Source organism: Ostrinia nubilalis, chromosome 30 (assembly GCF_963855985.1).
Source record: "Ostrinia nubilalis chromosome 30, ilOstNubi1.1, whole genome shotgun sequence".
In the NCBI taxonomy this organism is placed as follows: Eukaryota; Metazoa; Arthropoda; class Insecta; order Lepidoptera; family Crambidae; genus Ostrinia; species Ostrinia nubilalis.
Window position 1 is genome coordinate 3276831 of NC_087117.1, and position 17222 is coordinate 3294052.

The following is a 17222-nucleotide window of genomic DNA, read 5'->3' on the forward strand; positions in this document are numbered from 1 at the left end:
AAATATCTTTTTAAAATGTCTATAAAAACTATCGTCGACTAAAAAAAGTTTTTAATCTCTCTGTGTCTCATAAAAACAACATCCGACAGTGTTTTAGTAGTTTTGACATTATGTTCACCTTTACATCTTTACGTCATTAAAAATACAGCGTTGTATGTACCTATTTATAAAAAAATATGTTTAAACCATTGGACTTCTGATTCTTGTACAGTATTTTGATTTTTTTTTCGACTCAGTGTCGCCATTTTCATGAAAATAATGAATTAACCCAAAATAAAAGACTAGTCGTGACAAAAATGTTAAATCCCACCAATGAAACGTCTTAAAATTAAAAAGGGTTGGGGAGGCTTGATACTCGCATGTTCCCTTAGCAGTTTCTGGTGATTTAGATAGCATCGTGCTCGTGCTCCTGGAGTGTATACCAAATGACCTGATAATGAAAATTAAAATTGCCGCCATATCAGTCTCCCGAATCGGCAAAGTTAAGTGCCACTTGGAGTATCAAAGCAGTGATTCTACAACTCGCCTCAATCGATTGTATCGTGCGCGCGCGCATGTTTTCCGCGCCACCGTATCAGTAGGTCGCCGGCAGCCCGAGAGAGCGGACGCGTCGCTCCACTTCCCGCGTTCTTAGTGATAACCGCGCGTGATATCTCATACACCGAACATTATCAGTGCAGAATAAATTCGCAGTACGCTGCAATAGCTGCCCAAAAGTGAGTGTGTATTAAAATAACTGATTACAGCCAAATATGTTATATGCAAATCCAGTCGCGCCGGTCGTCGGGCGAAAGTGTGTCCCGATTGTATAGTATTGACGTTGCGCGCTAGTTTTCATTAAACGATGATATTTCCTTTTTTTAAATCGAATTCAATTCAAAGGTATTGTTTTTTTCAAATAGGTTTGTTACGACCGTAGTGACAACTACTTTAGGTGAAGAAGTTTTTCTTGACGTCATTACTGTTTGGTCTTGATTAGCATATTGCTCTTCAAACTACAAAGTTCATAACGTTCACGGACAAACGTTAAGCGTACAACACGTTGCTAACGTCAACAAAACGTAGGTAAATCTTACTAAGGAAAAAAATATTTTTGGCGAAAAAATGTGACATGGTTTGCGAAGATCTTTCAATATGAAAGTTATATCCAAATAGGAAAAGTAGTGTTTTTTTTTACATTGTAGCGTAATTTACATTTACCTATTGCTATTTTTTATAAAATGACCAATGAGCACACTAGGATTTAATGCGTATTAAAATATATTCGTATTCCAATACTAATTAATTTATCAGAATTAATTTAAATAATTAAGAAATAGAAACAAACGTGTAGTGTGAAACTTTTTGTTTACTATTTTTTAACACATTTTTCATATTATCACAGTTTTAACCCATTAACGCCCGCCGTACAATAAATAGTACACAACTTTAAGTTACGATAAATCTGGTTTAGTGGGTATTTTTACTCTGGAAATAATTACAATCGGTAAACAAAGGTCTATGCATTATATCCTGAGATGAAACAGACCATAATTATACAATCTTAAGGGGGTATTTTGCGATTTCATTTCAGTGATTTTTTCGTGTCTTCTAGTGGGTACTTGATAATTTTTTATGCAAGGTTTAAGTTACACAAAATACCAAATAAGTTGTTTGTGTATTAGCTAACAACATATCCAAATAAAAAATACATAGAAAAGTTCATTTCATGGAAAGTTTTTCATGCTATAACTCCCAAAGTGATGCTGTACTAACTTTAGTACAATGGGCGCTTGACACGTTACGTGAAATAGTACAGTAACGACATTATTATTAGAATGTTTACCTATTTCTTCATAGTTTTTATATGTAATCATTGTTTTCTTTTTCCAATGACATGGCTCTTTATTTATGGGGTTACAGACAACAAAAAGAAACATTTTGTTTTCCCAATTATGACCTGTTTGTCGACCTAAAGAGACTTAGTTACATAGTTTTTGGAACCACAGGTGAAAACAGAACCAAATGGTATCCTTTGATTACACTGGTCAACAAAATTTTGTAACAAGAAAGGTGCTTGCTAATTTTAAATTACCTACCTACCCTCAATTTATTCCCATATTTATTTTGATTCCATCAGGTCTAGTTTTCGTGTTACAGCTACTACCCACAAAATTAAACATTAACCGTTTTTGTTTCACTTTCGCATTCAGAGAAATTGTTTATTTGAAGAGCGTAGTGTTTTGTTCTGTTTTTAGAGTTAAGTGATTCTTAAATAATGTCAAGAAAGTGCAAAAATGATCCTTACAAGTTTTTTTAATTTGTGGTGACATTACTTTCAAAACTCAGCGAAGGAATTTGACACCATTAGTAACTAAGTTACATAAACAGTTTTTTGGCTTTTCCATCGGTCAACAAGACAAAGTGAGGGTTCCATACATCTGTTGTGTTACATGTGTGGGTCTTTTCACTGGGTGGGCGAAAAGATCTCGATCTATGCCTTTTGCAATCCCTATGATTTGGGCGGAACCAACGAATCACTCATCTGATTGTCATTTTTGTCTTACGATACAAAAAAGGTATTACAATTAAACCAAAAAGTAAAATTAAGTATCCTGACCTGCCTTCAGCTAAAAAACCGATCCCTCATAGTGAAGATCTATCGGTAGTCCGCTACCAGAACCACCTCAAAATAGCGATCTGGCCGTTACGCCAAAAATTGAAAAGACACATTGGATCCTGAGTTTGAGGGCATATTTGTTGGCCCTCAAATCGGGGTAATTGATAAAAGATAAAAGTAATTTAGAAAAATCAGCTTGGGAATCTTTCATGAAAGTAACTTCCAATTTTCTAGGAAATCACCGATCAAGTGTACATAAATGTATTATTGCGGAGCTTTTATCTACTTATAAGGCTTTGGCCTGTAATATGTCATTGAAAATACATTTTCTTCATTCATATTTAGACTTCTTCCCTGAAAATTTGGGCGCCATCAGCGATGAACACGGTGAAAGATTCTATCAAGACTTCTACCATAGAAAAACGATATCAAAGCAAGTGGAGCCCACGAATGTTAGCGGATTACTGTTGGACATTAAAACGAGACATTTCTGAAGCAAAATACAGACGAAAATCATAAAAGGAAATTCATATTAAAGTTGCAATAAATCGAAATAACTTCTTTTTGTTGATAAAAATTCAAAATTTCTAAAATGTTATAAAACGGTATTACAAAAAAACTATTCGTATTTAAAACATTTAAATTGTATTTCTAGTATCCTTATCCTTGTCCTAATCATAACCAGACAAAAGTTTTCATGTTACATGCAAAAGTTGTTTTTTTGTTGACTAGTGTTACTTATAAAGATTTTCACAAAAAGCATAGAGACTTATTCGACAAGCCAAACATAATTTTATTAGTATTGATTGAAAGATAATAATGTGGGTACTTTTGGAACAAATTTTGATGCTTTAGAACCATTGGGAAAGGTCATTATTGGGGTCTTTTGATAAAAAAAAAATAGAGTTAGGCACCACAAGGTGTCCAGCTACAGTATAATAAGAAGATCAGTGGGTTAGATCAGATGGCTAGTCTATAGAACTTTACCAAATTGAGGTAAAAGGAAAAAAAGCGGTGGATGGGTCTTGTTCGCTTATATGGTGGACATGACAATTTCAAATGCATGCAGACTGCACTGCATAGTAAACCCATATAGTCGCTTAGATCAGCTATCATTCCGCAAAGTAGTACGCACATATTTGATCTATAAAAGATAAATAAAAGTAGGTAGTCTTGCTCTAGTTGATAGAGAAAAAATATGAAATAATGGTTTAATAAAAATAAACCAGCAAACAAGCTGATTTGACAGCTTAAAATTACTGTGTGTTTCAATAGAGTCAAAACAGCTTATAGCGAGTGCCTGAAAATACTGTGCCAGGATGGAGAAAGCTTTGCTTAATATGACTCATAAGCGCCCATTGTACTAAACTTAGTACACCCCTAAAAATCTAACTTCTGATTTTGTTTTTGGTTTTCTTTCTGTTTAGTATTATTTCTGAAGTATTTTTATAAAGAAAATAAACATTGGCTATGTGAAATTGACCGTAGTTTTCATTTGGGCGTTAATGGGTTAATTATAATTATTGGCACCATTTTCATAATATCTCATTTGCGATACGATTAATATTTTTTGTTTATATCAATTTTATTTGCATTAATTAAATCTGCATCAAACAATGTTAAAATTATTTAATAACCGATGTAATAAGTAAAATTTTATAAAAAAATATAAAACCGACTCCAAAAAACCTACACTAAAACGTAAAAAAATAATTACTAATTACCTACTTATTTATTAGGACGAATTATTAATATTTATGTAGGTATACCATGATTGATACTTCTGGAGTCGGTGCCAAGATTATGAAACATGTAAAGTTTGCCTGCACCGACTCCAAAAGTATCAATCATGGTATACCTACATAAATATTAATAATTCGTCCTAATAAATAAGTAGGTAATTAGTAATTATTTTTCTACGTTTTAGTGTAGGTTTTTTGGAGTCGGTTTTATATTTTTTTATAAAATTTTACTTATTTCTTGCTTTTTAGTTAACTAATTATTACCTTGATGTTACTACTGAAGGTAGGCAGTACACTGAGACCAAAAAAAATTGGTTCATAATCGGCGGAGATATTGCGTATAAAAAAGTTCATCCCCAATTTTCCACCCTTGGGGGTGAAATATTTTCTTCAAATTCGCATGAAACCACCCTTTTGATAATACCTATTCAACAAAAAAATAATCGTTCAAATTGGTTTATAATCGGCGGAGATATTGCGTATAAAAAAGTTCATCCCCAATTTTCCACCCTTGGGGGTTGTTTTTTTTATTATTAAATTTAAATGGGACCACCCTTGAGGTATTACCTATACGCCGAAAAAAGATTTGTTCAAATCGGTTCATAATTGGCGGAGTTATCGCGTAACAAACATAGAAAAAAAAAAAAAAACATACGGGTCGAATTGAGAACCTCCTCCTTTTTTGAAGTCGGTTGAAAATACCTGAAACAAATCTGAAAAACATTAAAAATATTTATGATCCTTTGTGATATTCTAAAAGTTCACAAAGGTTAATTCACACTTATTAAAATAAGGATAAATCATCGATTATTTATTTATGTATTTAAATTTAATTATTATTTAAATGTTACCCTTGGGATTTTTATCATAATCAATTATCATTCGAACAATGAAGTTAGCCTATTATTGTATGACTTACTATGTTATTTGCAACAAAATAGTAATCCTATTGATAATATTATAATTTTTTGAATAACTTCAAGTAACCTGTCAAGTGTCAATCACACGAAATCACAATAAAATTACGCGTGGTTCACAAACTTAATTTATTATTAATATATTCAATGGATTTGTATAATTTTTGTTTAACTGCCTGAATGAAGTAGAACAAGGAACGAGTTTTTGGCGACATTTTTTCTGTAGTATTTACGAAAGTATTAATTTGATAGAGATGTTGTGAATGGATTAGCCGTTTGGTTCTGGCAGAGTAGAATAGGACTATCCCCAATCTTTCGGCGGATGTCATAACATGTGACCGAGGGAGTAATATGCCACGATTTTTTTAAAGATTATTAGTAATTTGTATTGCACAAATTACCGTCCCGTTAGCCCCTCGTACTAAGCTAAATATGCTTTTATCACGAGTGGGATCACCACAATACACCACAAACCGCGTTCCCCGGATCACGAGTCGGCCAGTCCGACCCCTTCACCGTTCGTCTATTGTAACTTCAAAATATTATCAAAAATATACTATTATGAGGCCTACTCAACCCGTCTGGTCAGCGTGGGGAGTGTAGACCAAATCCTCCTGTTAAAAACGATGGAGTGGACTGTATTAGATAGATAGGCCTGCCGATGGTGATTATAGGTATGCTAGAAGCAAGGAAACACCAAAAAAGGGCCAAAACAGTAGGTATATTGCTCAATACATTAGAACACAAGTGCGTACAAAAGCAACTTCAAAAATCCAAAAAACAATATTAAAAAAAAATAAAAAACCATAAACAATTATCAAAAGAGGATTGCTGGCCAAACTGCCAGCAACACCTCCCTTTCCTCTATTAAATTAGAGAGTCTTTCTTGCTTCTGCAATGAAAACTAAATGACCTTGATACGAAATCTGTAGTTTAACTCGAACAAGTTTTTATATTGATGTAAAACCCTTGTAAAAATTTTATCATCGCTTCATTACTAGCGTCGTAAACACTTCACGATTTTAACAACGTTATTTGTTCTAACCATGTATAGCCGAATGATATTTTCAAACAATCCATTGACGAACTACTCAAAAAACTGGTTTTGAGTACTGTCAACAGCACGTCAGATTTTTTTTTTGCAAAGTCGACTCTATTACCATTACATAAATATGCTTCAGTATCGAGCTTGATATGCGTCATTGACACACCTATTTGCAGTTTTCATAATTGTTTACTGATTTAACAGTCTCAATATGTTTTAAAAAAATATAATTAGTTTTTTAATCGTATTTTTTATGTGCACACATAGAGAAACTACGAATACGTATGCTAGAGAAACAGAAATCATATTTCTATTGTATCACAAATAAAATCGCAAGTTTTCCCATTTGCCCCCTAGGGGGGCCGATGGGAAAATGTCTTAATATATTATTTTGGCTGGTGTCGTGCGAGCGTTTTATTTTATCAACAAGCAAGCATCCTCGATGCTCTTGGCCTGTATCTCAATTCTCACCTGATGGAAAATGATGTTCAGGGCCAAGGTGGTCAAAATAATAGGTACTTATTTACTACTTTATGGTTGTTAAAGCAAAAAATACTCTAACGCGTTGAGATTCGACACATTGTCACCTGCACGTGTCAGGCTCGTTTTAGCTGTCATAAATTGGTAGACGCGTCATGGGCTGCTCTTTGAACCCTATCTCCATGTAATAGCGTGTATTTTTGAAGGTCGCTAAAAACTTGTTGGATACGACCTGCAAGCTTTCAAGAGAGCGTATCTTCACCTTAAAGGCCGGCAACGCACCTGTAACGCCGCTGGGACTGCGGGTGTCTTTGGGCGACGGTAATCACTTACCATCAGGTGATCCGTCTGCTCGTTTGCCTCCTGTCACATAAAAAAAAAGTACTTTTGAAAAGCAGATTATAATCATCATTTCAGCTATAAGACGTTCACTGTTGAACATAGGCCTCCCCCAATGCTTTCCAGATTAGCTGGTTGGTTACGACTTACGGTCTGCATCCAGTGCCTTCTTCAGGGGGTGTAATTAGTGTCATACCTCACGTCACGAGTGAGTACTATCATCATCGGTTGCCTAACATCCTGACCTGATGCGTGCGCTTGATATTATTCTGTAGCTCGACTTTCGCCTGGCGCGGCAGCCACATAAAAAGCCTAACAAAAGCCGGACAGGCCGGACAAGCCAATATTTGGCCGGACAAGACCGTAAAAAGCCAAACATGTCCGGCAGTCGGACACCTGGCAACCCTATGCGGGACAAACTTGACCTTCATTGGTTGGGTTTATATGGCGTTCAAGCTGTAGATCCTGGCTACACAGGAGTTGCAGCGGTGGGAACGAGGGGTGGGAATAGTCCCTGACTGGGCGCAATGAGGGTTTTCGCGATTAAAAAATCCGCCAGATGGCAATACGTAGACGCGAGGTCCAAATGCTGCATGATTAGTTATTTTTGACATGACAATCCTCCAATCATGCAGCATTTGGACCTCCCGTCTACGTATTGCCATCTGGCGGATTTTTCAATCGCGAAAACACTCATTGAGTACCATCTTTACATTAGGACCTGTGGCCTTAAACCAAATGTCGTAAGGTTTATATTTGAGGCACGCAACTCAAATATGCGGTGTTGAAAGCAGAATTAGCAAACGAACCGCAATACATCCGATTGCAATGGTTTCATAAGAAACTAGCTGTGCCCGCGACTTTGTACGCGTGAAAATAGTTGGAATAATATTTCCCGTTTTTGCAACATTTTTCTTTACAGCCCCTATTGGCTTTATTGGGTTATGTTATAGCCTAAAGCCTTCCTCGATAAATGGGCTATCCAACACCAACACAAAAATAAATTTATCAAATCGAAGCAGCAATTCCTGAGATTAGCGCGTTCAAGCAAACAAACTCTTTAATTAGTAGTATAGATAAGTATAGAATGTACCTACTTGCAATCTGCGATTGAATTATCAGAGCTTAAAATATCAGTAACATAAAGCGTAATTGTTTCCTGAAAATCGTCATCATGAAATTGTTTGTCAGATCGAGTGGGACTTGGTATCGAGTCTGGAACTGGTCGCCGACATTCGTTTCTTCACATGACTGCTCGCCTTTCGTTTGTTTGTTTGTCGCGAGAAGGAAAAATTTCCGTGCTTTTAAGCGATTTTGTGAAAAATATTATTGGCAGGTAGTTGCTAATTGCTCATAAGATAGGCCCCCTTAATTTAATTTATTGTCCGTGGTGCATAATCTTTTTCTTAAAGGTTTTAAACCTTTGTTTGTTACCTGTCATCCGCTTTGCAATGGAGGGAAGTCGAACCTTAATTTCGAACTCCTCCTATGTTCTTCTGATTAATTTCGTTGCGGGTCCAATGACAGTTTAACTTTCCCCCGGGACAAAATTGACCTTCATTGGTTGGGTTTTTGTGGCGGTCAAGCTGTAGATCCTGGCTACACAGGAGTTGCAGTGGTGGGAACGAGAGGTGGGAATAGTCCCGTCGCCTTTCGTTTGTATTGCAATGTTTCTTCATCATCGTCAGGATGTATTGTAGAAGTCCACTGCTGCACAGAGGCCTCTATCAATACTTCATTTTACGCCAGTCCAGTGCTGGACTTACGCCCGTATTCACAAACGATGCTTGCTTAAGTGAATTAGCAAATCGAATTCTGAGCGTTAAATAGAGCTCTTTGATTGGATCGTGTGTCACCCTGTGCGTCCACGCGCACAGGAGACCTCATAGTATTAGTAATGTTTGTGAATACGGGCGATAGGCCTCTCCCAATGTGTCATTTTACGCCAGTCCTCTGCTGGACATAGATCTCCTCCATTTTTCCCTGTTTTCGGATTGTTGCAAGTAAATCAAGCACAAGGGCCGCAAAATACAACTTGTTTTTTATTTTTTATAGGTCTATCAATTAACTAAGTTAGTGCCTGAGGTATGGGAGCGGCACGGGAGGGTGTTTTTGTGACGATCAAACGTCACATCAGCGCAAGACTTCAGATCTTCAGTTTTTACGACGTCATAACATGTCAATGTCAATCCAGCCTTACCGCTTCCATCCATACCCCAGGCAGCGACTTAGAGTAGGCGCACACCGTTGATTTTTCGTCGGCCGATAGTTTAGTCGGGCAGTTGATCAGTATGGGCATGTATGGGAGTGCGCACACTACGCCGATTCGATTTGGCCGATTCTTCATACAAATTAAAATCGGGCACAACTATCGGCCAACTAAAAATCAACGGTGTGCGCCTACTCTTAGTTAAGCGCTATGCCTGTGATACTACAACAAGTAGATTTATTATTAGACAATTATAAGTAGGTACATACGTCTGTCTGTTGTCCATTCCCGTTCCATGTATTAGAAAGGTGACTTATGAAGGTCGCGTATTACATGACACACGGTCGTTGTTATAACGATATACTCAAATAAACAACGATAAAATTAAACAAATCGTCAGATATCGTCGATATGACTTATTTTTAAGATTTTCATTTTTACAATGTAATCGTTAAGTTATCGTTACGCTTTATTGGATTTTTCATAGATTCTAATTGATATTTTGATTATAATGATAATAAAAGATTTTAATATAATTAACTAGCGGCCGCCCGCGACTTCGTACGCGTGGACCCCGTTTTATCCCCTTTTTTTCCTGAATTTTCTTTGCTTTAAACCTCACGGAGCCCGATACCTTTCCAACGAAAGCAAAACCGTGAGAAATCGGTTCGTGCGTTCTGGAGTTATAGCATCAGGAAGGAAAATCCGACTTATTTTTATATAGTAGACTAGCGGCCGCCCGCGACTTCGTACGCGTGGATCCTGTTTTACCCCCTTTTCCCGAATTTTCTTTGCTATAAAATAAACCTCACGGAGCCCGATACCTTTCCAACGAATGCAAAACCGTGAGAAATCGGTTCGTGCGTTCTGGAGTTATAGCGTCAGGAAGGAAAACCCGACTTATTTTTATAGTAGATGTAGGTACCTAATTACTTCGGAGGGTATATTCTATAGTTCTAAATTGATTATGGACATAGAAAACCGTCCTATAAAATATTACCTGGATGCTGGCAGCGCAGGACCGGTCTTTATGGAAATCCTTGGGGGAAGCCCTTGTTCAGTATTGTCTTTGTATTGTACGTGAATCAAACCTGCGACCTCTGACATTGTAATCTTGGTTCGCGAACCAAAGTCAAAGTCAAAATTTCTTTATTTGTATAGACTATTAAATAGTTCTTACAAATCGTCAAATATTTTGCTCTTAAGGAGCCTCTACATGTCTCATAATCTTTTTACCCTACCAGCGCTTCGAGACCAACATTTGGCAAGTGCTGAGAAGAAGCGCCGCAACAAACTCAGGCATAGTAGTCTGCTTCGCGAATCTCTAGACATATAAAATCTCTTTCCACCATAGACTACGGGTGTCTATGGGCGACGGTAAGCACTTACCATCAGGTGATCCGTCTGCTCCTTTGTCTCCTGTCCCATAAAAAAAATATCGATTCTGCGTCTTTCTGGTGAGAGCCAATGTATTCATCATCATCATTGACCTGCATCCAAAGTCCAAACCATTCACATTCATTAACTTATGAAAAAACTAGCTTTCCGCCCGCGGCTTCGCCCGCGTGGAATTTTGTCAGTCGCAGAAAAACTTTATCGCGCGCGTCCCTGTTTCGAAAACCGGGAAAAAAACTATCCTATGTCCTTTCCCGGGACTCAAACTATCTCTATGCCAAATTTAATCAATATCGGTTCAGTGGTTTAGGCGTGAAAGTGAGACGGACAGACAGACAGAGTTACTTTCGCATTTGTAATATTAGTATAGATCGTATAACGTCATTAATTCCTTTGAATTTACAAGTACTGAGTCAAATTGACGTATTTATTGGCAGTTCCCGTAGCAACCCTGTCCAATCATGAGCATGAGCGGAAGCCGGTCGGCCATTGTCCGCGGGTCGTACAGACCTCAAACGGGTCTCTATGCTCTCATTGTACATTGAGAATATTGCTAGTGAACCGTTATTCTTTACGAGATCGAATCAGAAATGAGGAGATCCGTAAACGAACTAAAGTCGCTGACATAGCCCGACGGATTAGCAAGCTGAAGTGGCAATGGGCAGGGCAAATAGTACGCAGAACTGACGGCTGATGGGGCAGCAAGGTTCTGGAGTGGAGGCCGCGTACCGGAAAACGCAGCGTGGGACGTCCACCCACAAGGTGGCCCGACGACATGAAGGTAGCAAGAAGGCGCTGGACGCAGGCCGCTACCAACCGAGCAGCATGGAAAGCATTGGGGGAGGCCTATGTTCAACAGTGGACGTCCTAGGCTGAGATGATTTGTGAACTGTAATACTAGATATGCCTGCTGCTCTTTTTCCTGTACACTAATCCGGGCCTTTTCGATGCGAGAGTGAATATGCACTTACAAATAGAGGGCAGATATGTACCATTCTAGACTAGAATGATTTATGAACCCTAACCACCACTGATAAGGGTCAATAGTTAGATAATGCCAAAATTAGTCGAAGTACACAGTCATGTACGGGAAGTCTTCAAAAGAACATTAAGGGGTACTGATTGCCATCTGATCTGATGGTGCTAACGACGCCATTTTGTATTTCTTGGTAGATTGTTGCTTACTTGATGTTAACACCCCGAAGGCTCCCGAAGGCTGCAGACAGTTAATCAGTATGAACATGTATGAGAGTGCGCACATTACACCGATTTGGTATCGGCCGATTCTTCATACAAATTAAAATCGGGACCAACTATCAGCCGACTAAAAGTCTTTAGTCATTGGTTAGGGTAAATATGGTAACCCTTATTAACACTGTTTAAAAGTCATTAAATCACCTTTAGTAAAAAACATAAACCTTGTAAAAGTAATTTATTTTTGCAAATAGACTTTTAAAAAGCACTTTTACACGTCCCAGTATTAATCCTACCACTGCTTCGGGATAATAAATGGGCCAGTGCTGTGTAGAAGCAGCGCAAGAAACTCAGTCACTATTACTAGTAGGTAACGCGAAAATATCTGCAAATTCCTTGCCAAACATCTTACTTAAACAGTCGATTGTTTTCTTCTAGTTTTATACTCTGTACGTTATGCATATAGGAAACTTGTCAATGACCTTTGCCATCGGTTTGACGTATGCGCGAACGCATATTCATCTGTGCCCAGTGCCCTGAGCACAAAACAGCATAGCTATGGCTGAATGTGCTCGATTGACACTCGGAAACTATACCGAAGTGCCGTTTTCCTGTGATGCGTATTTCAGCACGTGTGCAGATCTGGTCCGCATGCGTGCAAAATCATGCTAGTTGTCAAATATTGAGTGCCCGCAGCCAATTCGTTTCAACCAAATGACGTCCACTGCTGGACAAACAGATCGTCGGTCCACCTAGTAGGAGGCCTTCCCACGCCACGTCTTCCAGCCCGTGGTCGCCACTCGAGAACTTTTCTGCCCCAACGGCCAGGGTTGCCAGATATCAGCTAACTCAATTCGCCTAATTTTTCCTACCGAGTAGCCTAAATCGCCTAATATTTTTTTTTCTTAAAGTAGCCTAATTCGCCTAACATTTTGAGCTAAGTATACAAAAATTGCTTATACAAATACATATCAAATCGACACATTAATGACAAACAGCTGTTTATCTCTTTCTAACTTACCCATGGTGACGTATAAAAAAAGAGATAGATAATGTTTGGTCAGTACTCATTCTGGCGACTTTTTCATATGACGTCACTACCTGACTTGTGCCGAGTACATACAAGATTTAAGAAAACAACATGGCAATCAGCTGACAACTACACCTACACACACACACACACACACACACACACACACACACACACACACACACACACACACACACACACACACACACACACACAAACCTGTCAGCTGATTGCCTATATTGCGGCCATGTTGTTTTCTTAAATCGTGTATTTATAATGCGTGTAAGTGTGTGCGTAATGTATGTACTGAGCACGTTTATTTTAAAGTTACGCCAAGTCCATGAGATACGAGTATTACCTATCCTACAAATATTGTTATGCGAAAGCTAGTATCTCATATCTATACTTGTACGCACAGTACGCAATAGTTCTATCTCACTCTTATGAAGAGTGAGCGAATGGAAAGAACGGTGGATGTCTCAGATTAAGTGTTAGGTGGATGATGTGCATTATTACGTTTCGTTACTTTTGTTACATGCAAAATTTATTTTTCCAAGGTAATCGTGAAGTAGCCTAAATAGCCCGATCTTTTTTTCTAGGTAGCCTAAATGGCTACTGGTAGCCGTTGGCATTTTTTGGTCGCCATTTGACCCCCGAAGGTAGCCTAAATGGCGATAATTCGCCTAATCTGGCAGCACTGCCAACGGCCATCGTCTCTGCTATGTGCCCACTGCCACTTGATTCTAGCAATTCTACGAGCTATGTCGGTCACTTTGATTCTCCTGCGGATCTCCTCATAGGCGTAATAGGTAAAATAATGAAATGCTAGCAGCCCGCAAAAAGGCACTTCTTCTTCTTCTTCAGTTTCCAGTTTCAACCTTTGTAATACTTATTTTATTATTCTGTGGTAATACATAAGTGCTTTCAATTATTAGGTAGGTAAATAGGTACAGTTCACTGCAAATTATAACGAAATGATTGATGGATTATAAAGTTTATGTCCTCTTTGACAAGTTTCAAAACGCATTGACTCCGTTTATCAAAGTCGATGTGCCGTAGACTCTACATGAGATTTGTAATAGTTTATTCTTTAAGGATTCTGCAAGGTTAGAACATAATTACAGTGTCCAATTTAAAATTAACATTGTTATTTATTAGTGTTCAGCCACAGTTCAGCTGTCACTCACTATCGGCCTTAAGAAGGCTCAAGGTCACTCAAAGGGCGATGGAGCGTGCTATGCTCGGAGTTTCCATGCGTGATCGAATTTGAAATGAGGAGAGCCGTCATATCCCGAAAAATTGACAAACTTGAGTGGCAGTGGGCGGGGCACATAGCTCGTAGAGCTGGTGGCCGTTGGGGCAGAAAAGTTCTCGAGTGTACCAAGGTCCAAGATGTCACCTGGATGCGAGCAGCGCAGGGCTGGTTGTTTGGAAATCCTTGGGGGAGGCAAAGGCCTTGCTAGCCAAAGGTCTAGCAGTGGACTGTGGTCGATCGGTATCATAGCTCATGAGTGTGTATTAGCCCAAAATCCTGGGATGGCGCACCAGACCATTTTGGGGTGGGCTCGGCCCCCTGGCCCCCCTGCTAAATGAACCTTGTCGTTATTTTTATGCCCATTTTGTTTACGTGATTCTGATTTGAAGTTATTTCAAAAATCCAGACCCATAGTGACAATTTCTATTCTCAACAGCTATTAGACTAGTAGTACTATGCTTAGAAGTGTTTTACTTTATATTTATTAAACGTATATTCTCCATAAAGGATAGGTATTACTCAAACTCCAACATTGTTTTTAACAACGCCATGTTCTCAGTACTCCGCAGCATCCATTGTTGCTGCTTAAAATTTGAATTTTAAGTGATTTTTCTTTCGGATTACCATTTCAAACTCGACCCTGACTTTAGGTGACGACTGAAGAACAAAAGCGTAGCTCCAAACTACGATTTAAAGTGACATAGACTTAAAAATATTATTTTTTTTACCACCACGTCTCCAAGGCAAGACCACGACCCTCTCAAATGGCAATGCCAGATTTTGTATCGAAGGTGGCGTCTTTTTTTTTCGCGCGGCCATCGACCAAACCTTATTTTTTGATTACATAATAGTGTAATAAACCAAACTTACTATGACATGTATACCTCTAAACTCAGTCTGAACTGAGTTACGAGCATTAGAAGTTTGATGATTTTACATACGCAGAAAGCAAATCTAGCTTTCTGCGTGCAAGCTTTGTAAGAAATTGCAACAAAATAGTGACATTGTATGTGTAAACAAACAATACCATCCATTATAGGCTCCAGCCATCAGTGTGCAGAATCAGCGCAATAAAAAAAGACGTCAGTATTTTGTTGCAATTTCTTACAAAACTTGCACGCAAAAAGCAAATCTAGTATGTAAAATCATCAAATATCTAATGCTCATAACTCAGTTCAGAATGAGTTTAGAGGTATACATGTCATAGTAAGTTTGGTTTATTACACTATTTTGTAACCAAAATACATGGTTTGGTATTGTCTTTAACTAGAGCCGAGTAAAGGATTTGGCCTACACTCCCAACGCTGGAACGAGTTGGGAAGGTCTGTTGTTAGCATACTTGTCTCTTAATCGCCTTTTACGACATCCACCGAAATAGTGGGAGTGGTCCAATTCTACACGCGGAACTTTGAAAAAGGGAAGACTACCCTTCATTGATGAAACAACGAAACTTCATTGGTTCATAGCGTAATATATCTTTGAAAACTTCAACAAGTTTACCAGTGTCATGTCAGAAACATAAATATGAATCCGTGTTTCACGACACTCCTTGTTAAGAGCAGTTAATTATACAAATTAGTAGTTCTGCGATTACTCTGGCAGGACCGATTCGGATCAGAGCAGAGGAGCAGACGTAGCGCGAGACTGCTCTTAATCTGCAGACGGCTACCATATTAGAATCCGATAAAGGATGTCGCACATTTATCAACCCGGAAAGGGATCGTAACCGTATCAACTCGAGGCGGTCAGTATTCTTTATATGAAACTCCAAGTATGGAGTACCAAATCCAACCAACCAATCCAACCGTAACGTAAACGCCTCGTCTCGCGATTGACAGCGCGCGAATGGCGATGACAGCTCGCGAAAGGCGATACGTTAATGATCCCTTTTCGAATTGATAAGTCTGCTATGACCTTTAATGCTTATGAATTCTGACACCAGAGTTTGATCTCATTTGAACCCATCCAAAAGACTAAAACTTGAACTACTTATCCAAATCTCTCGGTTTTGTGACGCAATAATTATAAATTGTTCAGTCCAGTTTGTTCACCTTTCTGTATTGTAATGAATAATTAGCGACAAACTAATTTAAATTGTAAGAATCGCGGCCGGGTTTACGAAAGTCATGTTAGACTCCTGTTTGGTTGAATGGTGGTTTTTAAATTGCGTACGCGCATTTGACAATATAGGTGACTAGATTTGTTAATCAATAGGCTCCTTTTTTCTGAGGTCTTTAAGGAATCTTCCTTTTTTTCGGAGGTCTTTAAGGAATCTGTGGTCTAATGGCAAAAGACTGCCTTCTTCAGACCCAGGGGCCCCGAGTTCGATTTCCAGTGAGGGCAGATTTTTCTGTTCGGTTTGCTTCAAGTCCGCTTAGCTAGCTTCCACCATCTTACCTAAGTCTGTCGCCATGACAACAATCTTAATAGCATTATTATGATTGTGTTCAGGCAGTTGAAGGTAAGATAGCCAGTTCCTCTGTGGTTGAGGATTCCGAGTAAAGTTCGTTTCATTTTATTTTCCATCAGATGAGATGCAGCCAATAGCTTCCTCGTTGTGAATAAAAAATTGAACTGGAGAATCAGGGTATCATCATCATCATTTCAGCCATAGGACGTCCACTGCTGAACATAGGCCTCCCCCAATGCTTTCCATGTTGATCGAGCGTGGGACGCGACGTCTACCCACAGTCATGGTGGACCGACATCGTAAAGGTAGCCGGAAAGCGCTCATCACTCAGGGTATCACTGTGACAGTTTAGTACATGAGTACTTGCCGTGTGACGTTTTGACTGTGTTGCTACAGCCGTGGTCACACAAGCAGACTGACTCTTAACTGATTGTGTTACAAGTGAGTTCACCACAGGACTTGTGTTACGAGTGGGTTCACCGCAGCATTAAGGCTCGTTTTAGTGTCACGCGGACCGTCCGGTGCGGACCCGCTCCGCACGGCCAATCTGTATGAACTTCTAGGGAGCGTTTTAGAGTAATGCGGTCCGGAGGACCCACTCCGCTCC

The 17222-nt window shown here is 38.9% G+C and overlaps 1 protein-coding gene across 1 annotated transcript in view; it reads left to right on the forward strand.

Moving 5' to 3' along the window:
* Positions 1 to 539: 539 nt before the first annotated feature.
* LOC135086232 (ATP-citrate synthase) overlaps positions 540 to 17222 on the forward strand; it is a 58144-nt gene continuing 41461 nt past the window's right edge. Inside the window, exon 1 of the mRNA XM_063981059.1 lies at positions 540 to 716. The gene's annotated coding sequence lies outside the window, so the exon portion shown is untranslated. The remainder of the gene's footprint in view (positions 717 to 17222) is intronic.